Source organism: Sinocyclocheilus anshuiensis, unplaced genomic scaffold (assembly GCF_001515605.1).
Source record: "Sinocyclocheilus anshuiensis isolate Anshui unplaced genomic scaffold, SAMN03320099.WGS_v1.1 scaffold832, whole genome shotgun sequence".
Classification (NCBI taxonomy): domain Eukaryota; kingdom Metazoa; phylum Chordata; class Actinopteri; order Cypriniformes; family Cyprinidae; genus Sinocyclocheilus; species Sinocyclocheilus anshuiensis.
In genome coordinates this window covers 94,605-101,361 of record NW_015549602.1, presented here as the reverse complement: position 1 = coordinate 101,361, position 6,757 = coordinate 94,605, and the positions used below count along the sequence as shown (strand labels likewise).

General features: G+C 38.6%; 1 protein-coding gene across 4 annotated transcripts in view; it reads left to right on the top strand.

Annotated features, from left to right (window-relative positions):
* Window positions 1–6,757, top strand: part of LOC107658686 (mitogen-activated protein kinase kinase kinase kinase 4-like) — a 128,622-nt gene that overhangs the window by 45,886 nt on the left and 75,979 nt on the right. The window lies entirely within an intron of this gene.

Here is a 6,757-nt window from a genome sequence, read left to right as displayed (position 1 = left end):
GCAGAATTATGAGAGAGCCCACTCCCTTGGTTGAAAAGCAACCCCACACATGGATGGTCTCAGGATGCTTCACTGTTGGCACAACACAGGACTCATGGTAGCGTTCACCTTTTCTTCTCCGAACAATCGATTTTCCAGATGTCCCAAACAGTCGGAAGGGAGCTTCATCAGAGAAAATAACTTTGCACCAGTCTTCTGCTGTCCAATCCTTGTACTTCCTGCAGAATTTCAGTCTGTCCATGATGTTTTTCTTGGAGAGAAGTGGCTTCTTTGCTGCCCTTCCTGACACCAGGCTGTTGTCCAAAAGTCTTGGCCTTACTGTGCGTGCAGATGCTCTCACACCAACCTGCTGCCATTCCTGAGCAAGCTCTGCACTGGTGGTGACACGATTCCGTAGCTGACTCCTCGGGAGGAGACGGTCCTGGCACTTGCTGGACACTCTGGGACGTTCTGAAGACTTCTTCACTGCAGTCAAACCTCTCTCCTTGAAGTTCTTGATGATCCAGTAAATGGTTCTTTCAGATGCAATATTCTTTGTTGCAATTTCCTTGCATGTGAGGCCATTTTGATGCAAAGTGATGATGGCTGCACGCGTTTCTTTGGAGGTAACCATTGCTAACAAGAACACAATGATTGGAAGCGTTTCTTCCCTCCATCAGTCTGCTTTTACAATCTAATTAGTGTGAGTGATTTCACCTGACTAGTACTCATTCACACTTTCACATGTGCTGCTGATATGATTAGTCAATTAATGTTAGCTAGTCATTTTGTCAGGATAAAAAAACTGTGAATGTTTTTTTTTGTTGAGAAAAGTTCATTTTTTTGGCAAATGAAGCTTTTAGCAATTATTTAAAATGCATCTGATCACTCTACACAATAATCTAGAAACAATGTGAATGAACACCACAACAGCTTAAGCAGCAAACTTTGCAAAACACAATTTATGTCTCTACCAAAACTTTTGGCCACGACTGTAGGTAATGGGACATTACATGTATGTACCGAATTTCGTACACGTACGTCAAACGTAGCCGGAGGCGCACTTTGTTGAAGTTTTATAGGTGGCGCTATCGAGCCATTTTGCCCCACCCAATTTTAAAACCCATATCAGATGTAAATTTTCGCCAGTTCTGATGCATGTGCAAAGTTTTATGAGTTTTCGAGCATGTTTAGGCCCTCAAAAAATGCGATTCATTTCGGAAAAGAATAATATATATAGCTGCAAGCAGCGATGGTGGGCCCAAGCCATCAGTGCAAATGCCACCCCGGTAGCATCAGGAAAATGGTGCCCAGTGAGCACATGCATTTACAGTAACCCTCTGGCAGTCTGGATTTAAGGGTTACAGCAATGAAAGGGTTAATACAAACCATCAAGACTGAAACACAGACACAGAACAATATATAAAACTTTAGTAACACTTTACAATAAGGTGTCAGTTATTAACATTATATTAATTAACATGAACAATAATTATATAGCATTTATTAATGCTTGTTAATATTAAGTTCAAAACTAAAACATTATTAAATTGTAAAGTTTTATCTGTTAACATTAATTAATTCACTGTGAATTAACAAACATTTTGATTAAGTAACATCAACAAACATTAATAAATGCTGTAAAAATATATTATTCATTGTTAGTTCATGTTAGTTAAAGCATTTACTAATGTTAACAAATGAGATATTATTGTAAAAAGCATTTTTTTATGATTTTATTGATCTATAAGCATTTGTGAAATATTTTTGCTTGCATTACAGCTTAGTGTTCATCTGTTAGCTGAACTGTTTGACAGTCGTTTCCTACGAATGATTTGTCCCCCCCCCCCACACACACACATAGCGGTGGAGTGAGATCATCAGATGTCTGATAGTTTAAGTTTCTGTTTTGTAAATTCATGAAACTAACCATATTTCCTCAGAATGACTTGTTCTCTGTATATAAAAAGTTTTAAAGTGTTTGGAAGCTGCACTTTAAATCTTTATCTTTTTTTACTGTCACTTTAATAAATCACCATGACAATTTAGCATCTTTAGTATATTGGCATCATGTAGACAAAGTTTGGTGTGAATTGCTTGTTGCTCCTGGACGGAGTACGCAAAATTCCACTGCCTGATTCTTCCAAAAATCCACATTCAAATCAAAATAGCCGACTTCCTGTTGGTCGTAGCTAATGATTGTAAATTAGAAAGTTGTCCGGCATGATGAGAACAATATATGTCCCAAGTTTGGTGACTGTAGTTAAAACTAACCCCCCAAGCTATAGAGTGCCTCCTCCACGCCCTTTTATGAGCTTTTGCCAGTGTCTATCTATCATTAATACTGATATGTGTGTTGAGTTTCATGAAATTCTAAGCATGTTTTCTGCCTCAAAATCACCGGAAAAGAATATTCACGTTTGATACGTTGCCATGGCAACAGTATTTTAGATATCAATAATCCCTTCACAGTTTTACATCGGCCGTGTTTTGACATTATTCTGATGAAGTTTGAAGCAAATCTAGTAAAAATAAGATGCTGAATTCAAAGCATTTTGAAAATCACACTTCCTGCTGCCAATTGGTGGTGCTATAACTTTGACTCCTAATAGTCACATCTATGCGATCGGCATCATACAACGAACAAACCACTAAAGTTTGATCAAAATCAGATAATGTATGTGGTTGTTATTAGACACTTATTTCTCACCATAACTTCATCGCCTCGCCATGGGCAAACCGTTAGAGATGTCAAAAATCCTTTCGCAATTTAGCATCCCCAATGTCTTGAGATCATGTTCACTGAGTTTAATGGCAATTGGGTAAAAAAACCTATGACGAGTATATCAAATTCCACAGCATGCACTTTTTACACAGACCTGAATAGCCAACTTCCTGTTGGGCGGAGCCTATGACATGCAGTGTGAAAGTTGCTCGGCTCAATGAGATCTATATGTGTACCAAGTTTCATATGAATACCTGCAAGTATGTGTGAGATATACATCAAGATTTCTGACTGTGTTCCAGGGGGTGCCGTAGAGCCCCTGTGCCACGCCCAGGTCCTAGCCTCCGCGGCGTCCTAATGGCCCCAGATTCCAACGTGTGTGCCAATTTTCAAGGGTTTTTGAGTACGTTAAGGCCCCCAAAAACCCCCGGAAGGTTGAAAAAAAAAATCCTTAGGGGATCAATAGGGCCCTGCGCCTTAGTGGCTTGGGCCCTAATAATAATAAACGGAGCAATTCCAATAGGGTCCTCGCACCTCGCCGCTCGGGCCCTAATAAGAAACGGAGCAATTCCAATAGGGTCCTCGCACCAGTGCTCGGGCCCTAATAAACGGAGCAATTCCAATAGGGTCCTCGCACTGCGGTGCTCGGGCCCTAATTAATGCATACTCCTCCTAGGAGAATCGTGCAATTCACACCAAACTTTGTCAACATGATGCCAAGGCCCTGAAGATGCTAAATTGCAAACGGATTTAGGATATCTTGAACAGTGTTGTCATGGCGATTTATTAAAAATAACAGTAAAAAAGATAAGTAATTTTCTTATATCTTTAAAGTCCATTATCCAAACTCTTCAAAATAAATTTCATATGGAGAACAAGTCATTCTGAGGAAACATGCTTAGTTTCATAAATTTAAAATGCTCAGGGGCCAACAGAAAATTAAAAACGATCAGACATTTCAGCTGACAGAAGAAGGCTGTAATACTATGGTTGTCCACTAGATGGAGGGATTAGGATTAGACATCTTTTAGGCCTAATCTTTTTCAGATCAGTCTCCATCTATTAGAATGACAAATAAATGCATAGAATCAGTTGATATGTACTGTACTGTTACTATACCGTTTCATAATTATTATAGAAATCCTTATAGAGCATTAAAATCATTTAAAAAAAAAAAAAAAAAAAATCTTATAGATCATTAAAAGTTTTATATATCCTGCTCTCTCTCACTAATATGATAATAGATCTTATAAGCCTGATCCTTTACTGCTCAGTTCAATTAGTTAGATTGACAAACAAATACATAAGTTAAAATGAACTCTACTGGTAATATGGTTTTATATAATTATTTCACAAATGCTTATGGATAATTAAACGTTTTGGTAACACTTTACAATAAGGTCTCATTTGTTAACATTAGTTAAAGGATTAGTTCACTTCCAGAATAATAATAATTTCCTGATAATTTACTCACCCCCATGTCATCCAAGATGCTCATGTCTTCCTTTCTTCAGTCAAAAAGAAGTTAAGGTTTTTGAGAAAAACATTCCAGGACTTTTCTCCATATAATAGACTTCAACCAAGAGAGTGTCAACAAACGCCATCCCCCAAAATGCCAAGAATACCTTACCAAAAAGGCAGTCCTTTATTAGGGAAGGGGAGAAAAAGCAGGCTAAGTGCCTGTCCCCTGACGCAGGCCAGCTGAATATAGCCAGGGACTGGGAAATGCGAGTCGACTTAATCCACAGACTCACTTTCCCATTTGAAATTGCAGTCACCAAACTGCGCCCAGACCTGGTTCTCTGGCCCAATTCCAGTAGGATTGTCATAATAGTCAAACTGACAGTCCCTTGGGAAGAGGCCATTAACGAGGCGCCAATTTGGCAGCTGAGGCAGATGAGCGGGGCTGGACAGTGAAAGTATACCCGGTGGAAGTGGGCTGCAGGGGCTTTGTGGCTATTTCCACTGTAAGGCTGCTGAAGGAGTCAGGCATCTGAGGACAGGTCCAGAGGAGGATAGTCAGGGAACTGGCCACTGTCGCTGAAAGAAGCAGCCACTGGCTGTGGCTGAGGTGGATGGGCACAGTGTGGGCTGCCAAATGACCATGTAACAAGGTAACACACACCCGGGACTGATCAGTCTGGCGTGGGCCTGCCTCGGCTGAGGGTGTCTTGTGATAAAGGGCCGAAACATCTAATGAGGCAGGGGTACACAACTGATGATGTGTTGCATTGGTGAAAACACCATACAAAGGTCATTGGCAACATCACCTCAACAAAAGGCATCTTTCACCCAGGCTACAACATGAAATATAAGTACACATGTACAGCATAACAACATATCATCAAAACGTCAAGGAGTCTCACCCGATGACAGCAGTGAAGATTGTACCATCTTCATCTATCCATCTTACCATAGTAGTCCTTTTTCTTATTGTTGCCCAGTCACGCATAAAGCAATTGTAAATTCACGACTGATTATTGGGTATTGAGGCAAGAACCACGGACATGTATTAGGCCATGATCCTGGATTCTTGCTGAACCAAAATCAGAGCATAACAATTGCTGCGTCTCGCTGTGTTCTGCTTACAGCGAAGGAGAATATGTTCTATGGTGCGGCTAAATGGTGCTGAATATTGGGATCATAATACCTAGTCCTATTATGCAAACAATGGGACCCAACAAGCTGAATGTCCAAATTGCAGTTTCAGTGCAGCTTCAATGGGCTTTACACGATCCCAGCCAAGGAATAAGGGTCTTATCTAGTGAAACGATAGGTCATGTTCTAAAAAAAACCCAAAAAAACTTTTATATACTTTTTAACCATAAATGCTCATCTTGAATGATTAATTATCAATTGTTAAATTAACATTAAATTCAGATTGTGTAGTAAGCTAGCAAATGTTATCTTGTTACACTATCATTGACCCAAAAGTGCTTTGAGGTGATGTCAGTTTTAAATTTACAAGTAATCAGCACCTTACATTATTATGGCTTAACTGTTACATGTTAGTACTAGGGATGCACCGATACCACTTTTTCCAGTACTCACCCGATATAAGTTTTAGCTTAATTTTGTGCTTTTAGTTTTGTTTTTTATCTGTTTATAGCTCAATTTATTTGTATTTTATTTAGTGTATTATTTAGAGTATTTAGGCAACATTTCTATTATTCACTTACATTTTTAATGTAATATTTATATTTTAATTAATTTCAGTTAGCAGTAATATATTTTAAAGTTTTGGTTTTCATTAAAATAACAACACTGATAGTGTGTATTTTGATGTATTATTCCACGCATACAGAAAATCTAAATATTGTGTAGTATACATAGTATAATATAGTATATAGTATACAATATACATACTTTAACACATATAGTATAATACATACTGCAACAGAAGTTAGAGTAGTATGCTGGCATTCCAACTAGCCATAGCCATAAAGACTACTTTTCATAAACTAATAATTTGTTGATGATAGATAAAAGTCATGTGGAAATTTGTCACTTTACTAAATGCTGTTTCATAGTGACTTCAAGCATGGAGGTGGCATAGTTACAGTCAAACCCAAATTTTATTCAGACACCTTCAGCATTTCTCAGATTATCACAGTTTATTCGCTATAGTTTAGAAAATGGTAATAAAATATGACAAGAACTCAGAGTTAAACTGTGTCAGCACAAATTCAGCTTGATAATGTTAGATAACTTTGATAGAAAGGTATGTAATAGATTACAATCAACCAAAAATTAGACAGCTGTTAGTATGACAGGATTTACACAACTATGAATACTTAGTCTGGCAGCACAACATGCGCAACGCGTGCAGGTATTTGTACTGATGCAGAATAGTACAGCCTAGCGTATTTCACACAAGCTGCTAGATTCACTGTCGCCAGAAAGTCGTGTGTGCCTAAGGTTGAAAATAAATGATGTTGCGTGCTAAGTGAGTGAACATCAAAGATCACACAACAGAAGTGCGCGCTCTCACTCTCTCTCTCTCTCGCTCTCTCTCTCTCTCTCTCTCCCTACCGTTAAGTAACTTGTGCATTG